Source organism: Temnothorax americanus, unplaced genomic scaffold (assembly GCF_048541705.1).
Source record: "Temnothorax americanus isolate GAGA-0224 unplaced genomic scaffold, ASM4854170v1 Scaffold2, whole genome shotgun sequence".
Lineage (NCBI taxonomy): Eukaryota > Metazoa > Arthropoda > Insecta > Hymenoptera > Formicidae > Temnothorax > Temnothorax americanus.
This window is the reverse complement of record NW_027509338.1, coordinates 4,021,958-4,038,399: the sequence shown is the minus strand read 5'-3', so window position 1 is coordinate 4,038,399 and position 16,442 is coordinate 4,021,958. Positions and strand designations below refer to the sequence as shown.

The 16,442-nt window shown below is 44.3% G+C and overlaps 1 protein-coding gene, 1 long non-coding RNA gene and 2 other non-coding genes across 7 annotated transcripts in view; 2 read left to right on the top strand and 2 right to left on the bottom strand.

Moving 5' to 3' along the window:
• The window catches only part of LOC143896993 (uncharacterized), a 44,623-nt gene extending 36,079 nt beyond the window's left edge, over nt 1-8,544 (bottom strand). Inside the window, exons 1-2 of the long non-coding RNA XR_013256810.1 lie at nt 7,924-8,544; nt 5,304-5,471 (exon numbers count right to left, since the gene is read on the bottom strand). This is a non-coding gene — a long non-coding RNA (uncharacterized LOC143896993). The remainder of the gene's footprint in view (nt 1-5,303; nt 5,472-7,923) is intronic.
• On the bottom strand, nt 359-430 carry Trnam-cau (transfer RNA methionine (anticodon CAU)). The gene has a single exon. It is a non-coding gene; the product is annotated as a tRNA-Met (tRNA).
• Trnam-cau (transfer RNA methionine (anticodon CAU)) lies at nt 662-733 on the top strand. The gene has a single exon. It is a non-coding gene; the product is annotated as a tRNA-Met (tRNA).
• Nucleotides 6,711-16,442, top strand: part of Smash (smallish) — a 61,376-nt gene continuing 51,644 nt past the window's right edge. For 3 of the 4 annotated variants that reach the window (XR_013256809.1, XM_077405228.1, XM_077405227.1), the window contains exon 1: nt 6,711-7,214. The gene's annotated coding sequence lies outside the window, so the exon portion shown is untranslated. The remainder of the gene's footprint in view (nt 7,215-16,442) is intronic. The other variant, XM_077405229.1, reaches the window with a different exon arrangement.

The following is a 16,442-nucleotide window of genomic DNA, read 5'->3' as shown; positions in this document are numbered from 1 at the left end:
TAGAACTCGACGGAAGGAGCAACTTTGGTCCTCTTGGCCAACCTCGTATATCTCTTATCGTTTGGCCTGGAAAATCTTTTCATTAGTAAAAGTTGAAACTTTGAGGCTCAGTATCTTGATTTTTTATACCGGAAGAGGTACTGAAATTTATACCACGCATAAAGCACACCTAAATTAACGTATATTCACAGTTTCAAGAAAATCCTAAGAAAATCGATTTTCTCTAGTATAAGGACGAGAGAACGTCCTTAAAGAAATAAAATAACAAAATAATTTTTTTAATGATGGATTGTTTCTTTTTTAATAGTGCATCCAGTTTTCCTGCAAACATCTATTTAATAAAAAGAAAAAAAACAACTAGCAGAGCGTGGTTTCGATCCACGGACCTCTGGGTTATGGGCCCAGCACGCTTCCACTGCGCCACTCTGCTTGTTGCATGAACCTCTTCTAAAAATGGATTATAAGTGAAACGCTCTCATAAAGACCTATTGAAAAAATGAGAACAAAAAGTCAGGTTTGCTTTCAAAACCTTAATTGTGGATGTTATTGCATCAAATGCAACTACAAAAAAAATTTAAACTTTTTTCGATAAAATGAGTAGCGGGGAGCTCGTTAAAACTACCCTCGCTATTATGCACCCCTTGCAGGGCTGCACTCGACAAGCAGAGTGGCGCAGTGGAAGCGTGCTGGGCCCATAACCCAGAGGTCCGTGGATCGAAACCACGCTCTGCTATTTTTTTTTTTCTTTTTTTTTCTACTTATAGAAAAATTTCAAAACCCGAAGAACTGATAAACGCGAATAGCGTAATAAACGCAGTGACTAATAGAAGACTTGAGCTTAAGAAATGCAAAAGTCATACATCTGTTATCATACATCAGGCTTGTTCGAATTATTTTTTTTTTATGAATTTTATGATATTTAGAGTAATGTATATATGTTCACTTGACATGTAGATATTTCACGTCGCGTAATACCACTGCGCCACTTAGCCGCGACTCTAATATTCGAAATTGAAAGAGAGCGATGCAATTAACTACGTCCTAAAGTCCCGTAACTCCGTTAGCGATCGTACCACGTGTATACATGCACGCGCGTGTGCGACATCGAAGTACGAATGGCCGTGGATGCCATTCTTTCGTCATTGTCGCTCCGAGGAGTCGAGACGACGAGAGTTCAGGAGTTCACCGGAGTTCACAGACATAAATTCGGTGCATGGATATGTCGTGCCCGCCGCGGAGGCCCGATCGATGTCGTCCTTCCCACTTTCTTAGCACACCAATGTCGGTTAACTGTATAAACTTATAATTTTCACTGAATCCTCGCTTCTTCCCCTAGAACTAGAATTAGCGGTAGGCGAGGAGCAAAGTTACAATTAAAGTTAACCAACGTTGATGAAACCGACTGTTGGACGCTCGCGTAACTCTGGCATTTTCTGCTCACTTCGATAACCCATACGTAAACGAATTTCTTGACTATACTTTCTCCCGTTAATTATCGATTAACCGGTTGCAATCTGGTTAAGTAATAAATGGTAAATCAATTTGACTTGACACCCGACTCGGTTGATATTTTCCTGCACTTTATTCGCGCGTTATCTACGAGATCGTCCAATTTTATAGTAAGAACCTGCGATTGCGCGGCGTCCTCGAGATGATATCGATGCCCTTATATGCATATGTGGATGTATAGACTATTTTTTGGTATGCGAAACGACACACGGTGTTGTCGCGCAACAGCGCGATGTCGCATAAATCATATATACGTAAATAGAAATGAAAAGAGGCAAAATAGAGAGAAAGCGAATGTGGCCGGCGTCACGCGAGCGGACGCGTGCAATCATCGTCGTAACAATAGCGCCCGGCTTACAAGACGCCGTGAATTCATGGCACTCGCTCGTCGCATCTAGTTTTCTAAGGCGGAATATCAACGCGATTGAACGCGTACGAGCGACAGTGGCTCGTAAAGGTGCGTTTTACACGTGCGAGCGCGAAGCAGCGGACGTACGAATGTATATATACGTATATGTTCGCACGTGTTCGTGGCCGAGGAGGTTCGCGTTATTGCGGAGGAACTTCCTTCGTCAATAATCTATCCACCCACGCGTTATTCAAGGCCTCGTCGATTACGTCTGATTCGAATATTGAATCGAGAGGTGGTGTTCAAGCGTTGAGACATTCGGTGAATAACAATGGTGGAACTGAATAATACGTATACGTATATCTATCATCATTATTTGTTATTATTTCATTACTATATTTATCGATAGTTACGACTCTCATCATTATTTGTTATTGTTTCATTACTATTTATCGGCAATTACGATTCAACATTTCTACATCGTTGCGTCAGTTTTGTACGGCGTCTAAATTGATACTTTAAATCCTCGGACTTTGAATTCCGCGATTTGCATTGGAAGTCTCTAATAGCAATATAGGCTGCTATAAAGTCGGTCGAAGCTTAAAGCGTGCATCGGAGCACCGAGATCGGCGCTGGGCGATCGGAGCCGCTTTGCGGGTACAAATAAACATCTCGAGCGATCCAGGTGCGCTTCCCTTTTAAGATCTAGGATCTGAAACTAGCTCCTACACGCCAGCCATCGTGGCATGCGGTTGCCGCTACGGCACCACATCGTTAACACTAACCGTGAAGCCCGTGTATCTTACCTACCTTTACAAATTTTTAATCATTCTTCGCGCGCGCAATTATCTTCTTAAAAAAATTAACCGTTATTAAATTTATTTCAGAAGAAATTACATCATCTTGCAACTAAACATGCGCACACCTCAAAATATTGCAAGAAATATATAACAATGAATTGCAGCATAATCTTAATTAATCCCATAAAACAGTATCTTAAGTTTAACGGAAGGATTAATAAATATATTGATATATAATGAAAATTTTGTTCAAAATGATTAAATGTAGAGTTTATATAAACTGTTTCCTATAACGTCATAACTCCAATTTGAAAATTATAGCCATTAATTTTATATAAATTCCCCAATTTCCTAATTCTCTTTCACTGCTATAACATTCGAAACATTTTGCAAAGGCTGAAACACTTTTTTCACTGTTATTTGGTTATTTCTCTCATCATAATATATAAATTAATATAATCAATTATCGGAAAATATTTGCATTATAAAAGTGCTGTACAAGACTGAAACTTTTTCGATTATACTGTACAATTTTAATTTCCTAAACAGATATGTGCAAATCACTGCTGTAGATCGTTGCAAAATATCGAACGAGCATTTTCTTTGGACATAATGATCAATTATCAAAAAATGTTTAAGCCATAAAGATGTTGGATTGAAATATCGCGACAATTATAAGATATACTCGATACAATCGAGCTTCGTGAACAGATCTGTGCAGATCAGTGCTGTAGATCGCTGCGAAATGCCGAATGGGCATATAAAAGCGTAACAAAGTTAAGGCGGCTGCGGCCGCGGCGGGCCGGTGACTCCCCCGATGCAGTTCCTGGTGACGTCTGACTAAGCGTTCTATTTCGACTCGCACTCTCTCGGAGGCCGCGTGACTAATCCACCGCGCGCATACATAAACGCAGGTGGAACTCATCCGAGAATGTCGCGTTTCGAGATTTGGATTAGTAGGCGAGAGGGGGAGCGCGCATGAGGCGTCATTACGGCATTGGGCTCGTAGACGCCGGTGCACGATCGTTGCACCGCACAATACCCTCGTTTTTGCGCAATTTAAACCACCAGCTCGAGATCTCACCGCGCGATGGACGCAACGCGCCAGTTAAATGTTCCGCGAGAGACGTATAAAAGACCGCGAGGACCGAGGACGCGCGCGCGGCAAAACAGCACGATGCGTCGAGATATACTTTTCGGCTGCACTTTCTTCACCGTCCGTGAATTACATCACGGGCTTTTTTAGGTGAAAAGCGGTAAGGTCGTCCGCTCTACCATGATGACCGTTCGCTTCGTGAATAAGCAGATTCCGCGACCGCTTGCCGAGAAGCGGAGAATGTGTTTACGCTTTACAGTACATAGTATCGCTTTCGTCGGACAACGCGACAGGAATAGGAATATACAAGCGATCTCAAACTTCCGTTTTGAGAGATCACTTTCGTTGACCTCTTCCCATCCGACTTGGCGAAACTTTTCGCGGCGGTCGTCGTGCGAATTCGTCGCGTAAACGCGAAATCGGTACTTGGAAAGTTCCAGTTTCGAAAACGCGACGCACGCGAATGGCGAACGCGAATCGCTATGCGGACTGCGCAGCTAGCGTCCGCCGTAGACCGGCACTCGTTACAGACCCTATTTTTCACGAAATCAAAATGCAAGGTGCGACGAGCGTAGGTGCTTGGAATGTCAAATACATTATATTCGACACGCGTCGAACCGCGAACGAAACCTGCGACGATCCGACAAGCGTAATTCAACGATAAAAAAGAACGTGAAGACGAATGTGATTCGGAAGACTAAAATAAATTCTAGTAAATATATTATTTTGCATCTCAATGTTTAATTCCACTATTCCATTTCAGCGAACGATAATTTAGATATCATTGATCACCCATATCCAATTTAATCAATTTAACAATTAGACTTTTTACCAATATGTATAATTGTCATCGCCTATGTACTTCAACCATTATATTACCAAGAGAAATAACATAACTCAGCACATTTTAATTTAATGCCATTAGCACGCTGTTAACACATCAGACTATTTGTTTTTGACTACATCAAGAAAAGTTCTTCGATCGCAATAATAGATAAAATATTTCAGCAACTAAATTCTCAAAGTTAAAGAGAGAGAAAATTATACTTCAAAATAATAACGAATGTAATGAAAAAGATCACGTTATCAGCACACTTAGAAAATAATAAATATGTTACTGTTAAATGTTAAAGGATGAAAAAACCAATATGTATCTTGAATTAAATAACATTTTGTTATTTTTAATTAATTGTCACCACGTGTGTCGAAATATATTATTTTAACACTAAACAGTATTATTTTAACTCCATTGGTTTAGTTAAATCAACAACATTATCGAGTAGAAGCAGCGGCGACTTACAAGAATGACTAAAAATGATTCAAATTGAGTTTAATTTGACACTACGAATAACCGTGTATATTACGTGACAAAACAATATGTATATGAGACGACAATGAAAATTACTTGCTTGAGATACGGCATTTAATAGACTTTTTTATCACGACTCTTGGTAATAGAAGAGTTAAATCACCGGCGCGTTTGAATTTTCAATTCTCTCGCTCGACTATCCTTGTTTTGTATTTTCGAAAAACCATTGCTGGACCCTACCTCGATTACTCGATCGAATCCCTTCGAGATTCTCCGCGTTTGCCGTTTTCCATTCGTCCAAAGGAACGGCGAAACGAGCCTCGCCCTCGGCGTCTCATTTCCAGTCCGACGAAGGAAGGGAGAGACGCACGTGTCTCGCGTCTTAGGGAAGGACGAGAGCCCAGGGATCTGAAACAAAGGATCCCAGATGGAGGAGAGAGAGAGAGAGAGAAAGAACGGGCGAGGAGGAGAACGGCGGCGACCATCTTCCTGGTCGTGATTCACCGATTTAAAGCGCGAGCCGCGTATATAGCTTGTGGAAAACATGAGTAAGATTTCGGCGTTGCCGATCGCGTCGCGGTTTGCAAACACGACGTATATCTTCCTAGAATTATTTGTTTTTGACGTAGAATATCCACGGGAATTGCTGGGAAAAGCAGAATAGCACTTGATGCAATATTACAAATATAATATATACCTACCTTGTGCGTCGAGGGATCAAATAATTTTTTTAATTTAAGGGGCAACCGATATGTTACTTTTATATGACTATCTCTTTGAATCAATAATACTGATCGAAAAGAGAAACGATGCGTATAACTGTTGCTGCGCGTTTATTCCGTCCACTTTAATAAAATTCCAGCGGCGCAAAGCCGTTATCGGTATCGCGAAGTATGGATGCGCGGCTGTCATTTTTTCTTCATTTTTTTTTTTTTTTTTTTTTTTTTTTTAATACAGCACCGTCGCGGCGACGGATGATGGATACGCGTTTATCAGGCGATTCAGATCTTACGCGGGACTCTCGAGCGTAACACGGGATTATCCTCTCGGCCTCGCTCCTCGCGTACCTACACATTGTACGTACATGCAATGCATAAACGAAGGGTATCGTACCATATATTTTCGCGCGGGCTACCGCGCGTCGGAATCCTCCTCGTCAAAACAAAGAACCTTCGAAATCCCGCGGCGCGCCGACCGATCGTGGGCGATCCAGCCGTCGGCGTCGCGTCGGTTTTCCACGTTCGTCGCGCCGGGAACAATGACGGCCGTTCGGCTTCATTTAGCGAGGCGCGGAAAGAGTGACGAATTGTTACGGAGTTAACGAGATAGGTCGAGGATGAGGATGAGGAGGTACGTTAACGGCCGTAAGAACGGGAAGAGAAGCCGCCGCCGCGCGGGAAGCCTCGCCTCACCCTCTCCTCCTACCTCCCGCTTCTTCTCCTGCCTGCGTCGCAGTCCGCACCGCCTTCGTTCGGCCTCGACCCGCACATAAGTTCGTCGAGGTTGCCCGCGGACGAGGCGGCCCGAAGATAACCGAGGCGACCCGAGCGCGGGCTACTCGTAAACGCCGAGCGGTCACGAGTCGCGCCGAGCGGCGGCGTAGACGGCCGAAGTCGCGGCCGCGGACCAAACAACTCCGCTTGGCTCAGTTGACTCAGTTCCTCACGGTAAACCGGCTCGGTCGGTTCTCTCGATTCGTCTCTCCGCGTCCCCGTCTCTTTCTCTCTCTCTCTCCGTCTCTGCCTTTCTCTCTCTTTTTCTCTTACTCTCTTTCTCCAACTCTGTCTCTCTTTCCTTCGCGCTCGCGCTCACGGAGAGCGTTCCTGATCTCTCGTGCGCCTCGGATTCCGCGACTAAACGCCACGGCCAGCGGCAGTGATCCCCCCCCCCCCGGTTCCGTCGTGCGACGAGAGATCGTGCGCTTCGTCGTCGTCGTCGTCGTCGTCGCCGTCGCGCTTCCCGCACCCGCCAGGATTCCAAGTGCGATCGATAAGTTGATTTTGACAAGCGCGCACGGACCCGGTGGAGCCAGCCAGCCAGCCAGCCAGCCGCCCCTGCCCGCCATAGCTCCCCGTCGCTCCGCGCGGTGAGGATCGCCGGACGGACAGTCGTGTGGATATTACCTCCTCGACGCGGCGAATCTCTCTCAAGGTAAGTGAGCTATCCGCGCGACGGGTCTGCGAAAATCGCGCGCCGCGCCGCGCCGCGCCGAAGCGGGTCGGAGCGGGCGAGCGTGTCCGCCAGGTCTGCCTGCCGCCTCATGCCTGCCTGCGTTCCGGGAAGAGATCGTACACGCGATTCTCTCGAAATCTCTCGTCTCGGCTCTCGGCTACCGCGTCGCCGTCTCTCTGACCCAAATTTGCTCTTAATTCCGACGTCGCGTCGCGAATCCCGGTCCACGGAGAAGCGGCGACAAATGGGGCGTCTGGCGCCCGCGCCGCGGGCGTTCGGCGACATAGAGGCATCAACGGTGAAGGCACGAACTTCCGTCCTGCCTCCGCTTTTTTTTTTTTGAAGGAATTTTTCGGGCGTTTTCTCGACGGCTCGCAGACGGGAATGTAGCATTTGACGCGTGAGAGAGATATTTATACGTCAGTGGAACGTAGACGAGTTTCGTGGCGAACTAATTGAACGATCGATTGCGTCGCGACGCAACGTCTTGTGTCTATTTTGCATCTCTCGATGCGGGTTAACTTTCAGCTTAGTTTAACTTACTTTTTTTTACCTTTTTCCAATTCTTAGAACTAGAAAAAGACGAAAAGAGCAAGTCACAATAAACCCCGAGATTAAAGTTAATCTATTGGTAAAAACGAACATTAGAGTGCGATAGTTTTCTGAATATTCGAAAAGAGATACTTACAGGCGTGTTAATTCGATGAAATCAACGACGCACGATTTTTTTCAGCCTCGGGATGCAACGGAATCGTTCTCGATTGCGACAACCCGGCAATCCTTTTGATCGTTACCCCGCGCATAGATGCGAATGTGCCCGCGAGGAGGGAGAGGAAATTCGCTCGACCGAATTAATCATCGCGACGAGCGGCAACGTTGACACGAGCGACACCCGGGACAATTTAAATCCGGCATTTAAATCACGTACGAGCACTACGAGCGTTTTTTGTCGACTCTCTCTCTCTCGACGGAGTCGACACCCGCGAGAGTAGAGGCCCCCGTCCGCCGCTTCGGTCCGAGATGCGGCGGCGCTGAATAAGATACACCGGCGCAGATGTTATTACGTAGCCAATAATTAACGATGCAGATTGCGGACGGATGGTCGCCGCTCGCCGCCTCGCGCGCGCGCGCGCGGGCTTCGGTTGCGTGCGATGTCGCGCGAACGTGTTTCCATTAGCGCCGCGACCGGCGGCGCTCAAGTGTTTCGCGTGTTATTTTGGCGTGTTACATAATAGACTCCATTAAAACCGGAGTTGATTTATAACGGCGCGGTTTGCGAAATAATTCCGCGGACCGCGACACGCGAGCCCGTCCGATATTTCACACCGCGCCGATGTTTCTCATCGCGGAAAACGTCATGCGTGCGGCGGATACGGCACAATTAAATCTATTTGGAGTGACAGCGCAGGCTTTCTAGACTGGTGTTTTTTTTTTTTTTTACGTATAGGCATTCGAGCTAACGAACATCCGAAAAATGTCATGAAAGCTTTGAGACAATTTCTTCAATTTTTTTCAGACGTGCTTTATCCCCGTATCAGACTACGGATTGGGATTAAGATTGGATTGAAATTTGACCAATCCGAGCAAAGTTTACCAAACTTGAGATCAGTTTTCTCTGTTCTGATTGATTAAATTTCAATCCAATCTCAAATTCTAATCCGTAGTCTGATACGGGCTTTTACGCGTCTTTTAGATTCTTTATTGCTTGATCGAACTGCTAACGCGTCAATTCGACTCGATTAAAATTTAGCAGATAAATAACATTTTCTATTTTATTTCTTAATAATTATTTGTCTCGTTATTTGTATTTACGTACTTTGTTTAGTTACGTATCTCCATTCGATCTACGAGCCTCGCGTTTTCATCTGAATATTATTATTCATTATTCATTATTCTGCAATGAGATAGAAATAGAAATAGCCTGAGGAGACTTCGCGTTATTTAACGACCTGCCTATCTTGTTGTGGAGCTTGTGGAGATAGATATCTTGAGATAGATGTCTGTCGTCGGGTTAATATTTACGTGGCGACGACCAATATCGTGCAGGTCTTTCTTCGTAGTCTCTCGCTTCGAAAAAATGTTCATCGTTGCGACATCTCACTTGTGTGCGAGACCGAGCGTCGATGACGCGTTCGGTTTCCGCCTGCAATCCTCGAAATTCCCCCGAAACGATTTTGACCACGGAGACTACCTACTCTTCTTCGCGAGTTCTAACTGCGCGTTGTGCCGCGGACTTTACCGATCAGCCGGTGAAAGTGACGCTTCTTAGTATATTTGATATAAATTAGAAAGTCGACGGTGTCCCATTCCGGTGTCTCCGTGCAAATTATACACTTCCTCGTTGTTTTACGTCAAAATTTAGGGACATAAGAATTATATTCCGGATCCGGATATATATGTGTGAAAGCCTTTTTCGCGTGCCTGTATCCAGAAATATTGTCACTACGAACATCTGTAAAGTTCACGGCCGAGACTATTCGCTTTCCTCGAGTTTTGACATTAACGATAAGTGGTTTTTTTTTATTTAATTTAAATATTAGCGTACATATATAACGCAGTATTAGGGCCGGCTGCGCGTTATGTATATATAATATATATAATTTCTTATTCTACAAAACTTGCCCGGCTCCATTCAACGATGATCCTGTACAGCTATATGCGCCGTCGTTAAGACCGAGTCGCGCGTTTTTTGTCCCAGCACCGTAATCGACGCGATTTGCTCTACATGCGGAACACAGGTGGAGGGGAAACGCGTCGCTTCCCGTTCTTTATATATCCCGGCACCGGAAATCCCAACAATCGTAATGCGCGCGAGCAGGTAGAAACAGGAGAGGATGACCGCGCGCCGGTAGAAATCGATGATTCGCTCTAGCCGCTTATTTGTTTGCCGTTAATAGTCACGGAGGAAGTCGGCTGTCGCGCTTTCACGATCATTGTACTTTCGTCGTCGGCATCGGTAATCCCCTCGAAGTCCCTTCAAACTCGCCCCCATCTATAATATTATTTGAGCAGACCGCAGTCGGGAGGTCGATGCACGAGAATGACCGGGGACGTTCGCAAAATATATTGAGAAGGCGATTAATTAAACGCGCGGCAGTGCATGTAAGACTTTACTGACTGACTCGCCGGTTCCTGGACGGCAAAAGACGGCTAATAGACTTAATGCACTTGGCAATTATTTCTTGTTACCGCAATCTCGAGCAACGCAGCCGTACATCCGCGCGACACGGTCAAATTGTAAACGAATCGGTCCTCGCGCTCGAACGATAAATAACGAGTCACTTTTTCGTTATATCCTCTGTTATGCGGATACGAGCTCTCGACGTGTGTGTCGACGTGCATTCTCTCGCGAACAAAAGTCTCATTCGCGCGCTCTGCAAGTCAAACGAAAACTCGAAGCTGCCTGATGGTCGCTATAATATGATCGAAGGCCGATGAAAGAGCACAGCCAAGGCAGTCGGAAATCGAAATATCTAAATATAGATCGCCCGAGTATGGAAGTATGGATTAACATCCGGCATATCAAATTATACGTCATTATAATTACTCGGTCGCATTTGCATTCGCCATTTTCTCCCAGTTTAGAAAACCGGTTCATCGTCACCCAAGTATGCGTACTTATAGAGGCGAGCTCGCGCGTCTACTTTCTTGTTATCGCCGATTTCAGCCGTTCTCGATACGACGCGACAGCGAGCGATGGACGCCGCGAAAGATGAAGAAGAAGGTGCGCATCGCGACTAACTTTCTCTGCGTGGTGTACCTACCGCTAAGTAGATTTTCCATCCATCGCACCTATACTGTGCGCGTATTGTTTTAATTCTTGAATAATGACGCGAATCCAGGCCCTGCCGATTACAACGGAATTTCATAATCATCGAAGTTCTTTCCTCGAGAACTCGTTTAATATCACGCGCGGTACGTCAACGGGCGTTGATTACGCACGAAATAATTTTTTTTTCCCGGAAAATTACGAAAATGCGCGATTATACCTAGATACGGACTTCGTATTCTTCTTTATCGTAACAAGATAACATCATTGGCGATATTGCGACTTGTCCGCAATTGACTTCTGCCAGTTCAAGTTCAGCTTGCTTCTCTAAAGGTTTTCGGCAGCCTTAATAGAGCGACAACGAGCGAAACAACTGGCTACTAATGAGATTAATCTTGATTTGATGAGACATAATTTAGACAATATATTAAACGTTTAAGGTTGCCTTGTCTTCTCTTCTTTTCCAGTTGTCGAGTTAGGTATATTCGTCAGGGCGAGTAATGTATACGGCTAATCCGTATATAGGCATAAATTATTCTAACGTCCTTATACTTTGTAACGGAAATTTGAATGAAAATTACGTCCGTTCTGGGCAACGCGTGGGTTTACAGAATTTCACTCTTTCTTCCCGTCAACGTATCATTATCCCCGCGAGTTTTCTTGCGCGCGGATCACGCAAGTCTAATCATCACGATGATAAATCGTGGCAGAAGGAAAGAGTGAAATCTCGAGATCTACGTCGCACGTCTTCATCGAGAAACCGTACGATCATTCGTTTGTCTCTGATAAGACATTTTTTTTTAAGGTTGATTTCAGCGGGGCAAATACTTATCGCGATTAGGACACTTCACACACGAAGTCGCGCATGAAAGTTATTTTTGAGGTAACGCGCACGAACAATGGAGCCGAGAGAGAGAGAGAGAGATAAACTTGGGAATTCTTATACCAAAGTGAACTCTACGCGATGCGCGTCCGCGCGACGTTGGTTTAAGAGCTTTCCCCTCGTTTTTGTGAAAATGACCCCCTTCTCACAGGTGATCTATTCACTCTCCTGCGAGGAAATTCTCAATGAGATAAAAGAAACGTTCACACGCGGTCTCTCTGTCCCTCTTACTCTCTCGCGGCACATTCTCTCTCTCTCTCTCTCTCTCTCTCTCTCTCTCTCTGACCTCTATAACATGGGATCTTGACGATTATTTCAGAATAGAATAGCTCCTGAAATTCAATATTTTAATTTTAATAAGTTTTTAATCTTATTATATATCTACTTATATAATTATAATTATATTTTATTTGGATTGCAAACGAAGAAATAAAAAGTCTATTTTCACTTTTCACTCATTCGCGTATTTATGACGTACAATTTTTTTCCGCGTTGAACGTGGAGAAACGTTCGCCTTCGGCACTTTGTTCAACAGGAAAGATGATACGGGCGTGGGTGTGTAGACATGATATTAAATCCGTCGTTCGTATCGGCTATATGCCAGTTTAATGCGCATTACATGCGTAGATAAAAAAATCAGGGACAGACAGACATTTAGAAATTACATTTGTGCGATGAATCCTATATTCACATCATATGGCTTCTCAATCTATTGTCACGCGAAGCTTATTGTTAGTATAGAATCTTTATTTGATTACAAAATAGGATCTGGGGTAACCGATGTAAAAGAATGTAACTTTTGAATTCTTTCGAAACTTGTTTGATAGAAAATCATGTCACATTTTTATTTCGCCTTTTAATATGAGGATCATCTTGTGTTATGCTAATTTGGCAATAAAAACAGCGTTCTAAGGACATCTTTTAATCTTTCGAGCTCGCGTGTAGAATACGTGTAGAAATTGCATTTTTAGTATGACAAGAATAATTTGTGCTTCGATCCAACCAACGACACCAAAATAGTCGCGTGTATAACCGTTGCCGCGAGAGTTACCTATTTGTCACGACATATTGTCACAGTCAGATTAAACGAGCGATTATCCGCGGCGCCGTTGGTTATAGTTTGTTCGGATGTACGCCCGCAAGCGATAGTTATTAGTCTGTTTCATATCGTCCTGGTCGCGTACGATGTTGATAAAAGCGTGCCGACTAGGTGCGACACCTGTTACGCGTAGATACGATAATTATAGTCATCGGCCTGTCGTCTGTTATTACGCACGTATAGGAATCCGGGTACTTCGAGAATGTAGCGAGAGAGCCGCCGAACGCGACAGCTGCGAGCGCGTCTCGTCTTATTGACCGCGAGAATCTCCTAAAGCGACATCCACACTTTCCACTCGGTATATTGCATTTTCAACTGTTAATCTTTAAACGGCCAAGAGAGAATTCCCTCGAGTCGAATTAATGTCAATCAAAATTTAATTACCTCCCGACTGTTCCTTAATTCTGCCTCTGAAAGATGACTAGAGATATTTATGACATATTCAAAAAATCTGATGACTTTAGAAAAGTGATTTTACGCACGAAAGAAAGGAATTGCTTCACTATATAGCGCGGGAATAATTATAGCTTCTTTTGCGGCTTTTTTATCACTAACATTACCTATATGAATTTACAAAAATGATATACTGCGTATTAATATAACAGCATCGTCTTCTATATAGCTATTTATACAGCGCGCGTTGCGTGTGAATTGTGCCTTGTCAGTTTAGAATAGCGGTTCTCAAACTGGTTCGTACAGTCATGAGACTTTACCAGTGTCGGAACAAAAAAAGAACGCGTCACTGACCGGAATAAATCATGGCAGAAATAAAGGCTTACTCTCCAAACCGCGTATACAGCCTGTCAGGCGAAACACGTGCAGTCATGCGCGTGTGCGTATATACACAATTTATGCGTGTGGGGCTGCGCAAGATCTTGCCCGCGTGAAAAGAGCTCGGCGCGATTAGCGAAGTCTTAAGGATCGTATATGCTCTGAAAAGAGATAACAAGGTGAAACGGTGAAATATCCCCGGCGGCGGAATATCGTACAGGATCTCTCTCTCTCTCTCTCTCTCTCTCTCTCTCTCTCTCTACTGTCGTACGCTTTTAATAAATTTACGGGCCCCCGTTTGAAAAATTAATCGCGGCGAGGACGCTAGAGGGGCAACCTCGCGGACGGAGATAACTTTTCAACGGAATGCCCGCGCGGGCTGCTCGTCCCCGATAATATGTCGGCAATCACGCGACATATACGCTCGATTCGCGAGACCTCTTCTATATTTTGCCCCTCCGCCGCTAAGTATCTCCGTGCATAAATCAAACCGCGCGGTCGCGTATCGCCCCGGCGGCGCGGCACGGGTAGATTGAACCACATTCCGGCGTGCATCGGATGCACTTACGTGGACCCGCGACGTACTTAACCTTTGTCTCGGGGGAAAAAAAATTAATACCGCGACCGGCACGAGAAGCGACGGAAAGAGGTGGGAGCGAGAGAGTGCGACGGAATACTTGGACGACTAGGTCGTAATTTAAATTTAATCTACCGGCGATTAAAGTCTCATTAGGCGATCGGATCAACGATTGGGTACTCGCCAACTGCTCGCTCGATTTAAACGCGTAATGCTTCGCCACCGCGCGCAAAATCTACGGATCGCGTTTCTACCGTGCCGGAGAGGAGTGACCAGTCGATTCTTATTAAAATACCGAGATACCGGCGGCGGATCCCTTTGCAGAATCTATTTCGTTAGATCGCTCGATGTATTGTCTCCGCCGAGAAGATTCTCTTAATAAATAACATTCATATTTATAATAGCCAAAAAATAAATGTGGACAGTGTGACAGACCGGAAAGAAAATTGTAAATTATGTTCACGTAAAAACTTTTTTTTTCTTTCCAAAAAGGTTTATCTAATAAATTGCAAATAATATTGTAAAAGTTTTAAATAAAATTGATAAGAAACATTTATATGAGACAGCAATGCAGATGTAAAAATTACTCATATTATTTTAGCAAGATTATTATTTAATAGAATATGGCATATTTTCTGACATATTTTCAACAGTCGCATCCTTTTCGTGAAGCGTTCATTAGATCTCGCGGTTAACAATAGAACGCAAGCCGTTAAACATTGTGTTGCTTGGAAGCAAACCGTACGGGTTTCACGGGTACTCTTGAATCTTTAGAAGTTAGGCAGGGTCGCACAATACAATCCACGGAAGATTAAATCTTTTGGCAGCTGACAGTAGGCTTTGTGCTTATTTCCGACCGACCTGCTTTAGCTCGTCGAACGCATCGTCGTCTCTCGTCTCTCGCGGTCTCGCGAGGCGTATTTTCGCTCGTTCGGGGCCCTGAGGTGTTCGAGTCTATGAGAGAGAGAGCCCTTTCTGCCCATTCAAAACATGTTTTTGCGAGAATAGCACAGCGTCTGAAAAGCGTACGAGTAATGTACGCGAATGACGCAGAAAGAAAATCCGTAAATTTTCTTACGTCATCGTTGTGTTGTCAACATTACTTTATCTCACAAACGTTTTCTTTCTTGAAAGTACAGTAAAGGTATATTTTACTTCACACTTTACTGATGACTTGTTTTTCAAGTACCGACAAGTTGCTCCAACTTTGATCAAATGAAATATATATTTTTTTTTTATGACAGAAACAAAAGTAAATATAATATTCGAAAAACATGCTATTGTAATAATAATTGAACTGATGTTAAGAAAACTTTCGCTTTATTTTTTTCGAAAGTTAAGCTTTCTAGGCTTGTTTTCTTTCTTCTCTCTCTCTCTCTCTTTCTCTTTCTCTCTCTTTCTCTTCGAAGCGTAATTGCGTAGTTCTTTCATTTTAAGTACAGCAAAATGCTGTAAGCAAGGTACGGTAAGCAGAACCGATCTTTTTACAAGTTGCGATAAGTGTGTACCAAATCTGAATAAACGTACCTCGATCGTACTCGGTTCGGATCGCCGAGCGCCGATATTATTACAAGGGAGAAGATGGCATGGGGAGTCAGGCGCAAAAATGCGTCTGTTTAAAATTAATACTATCCGGAGACCGATAAATCCTCCCGATGCTTCGCGGAAACGCGCGGAAAACGTTGAAAATGAGCCAGTAGCCGGAGCAAACGAGGACAGCTCTGAAACGAGCGATGCGGAACACGATGCACCTATCGCGTAAGCGTAGTCCTCGCGCGTAACAATTATCGGCCGATAGCCGTTCGTAAACTCGCGCACTCGCGGTTATATGCTCGCGGCTAAAGACGGCAAAGGCGTGCTGCTTTCGACTTACTCCAGCGAGATTCCGCTTTCTTCCGTTTTGATGTTCTCATTAACTTAATGGGCGTACGGCGCAGGGTATACCCAGCATTACACTTCTAAACCGCAAAATTAGATCCGCGACTTTATGGGTGGTGTCGACGATTTTTATGCTTTGCGACATATCTGCCTTTCGACGCCAACACGGACTCTACACATGCACGGGATTTCAACATTTTTGTATTTCCTTGAGAAATATATGGTGCGTG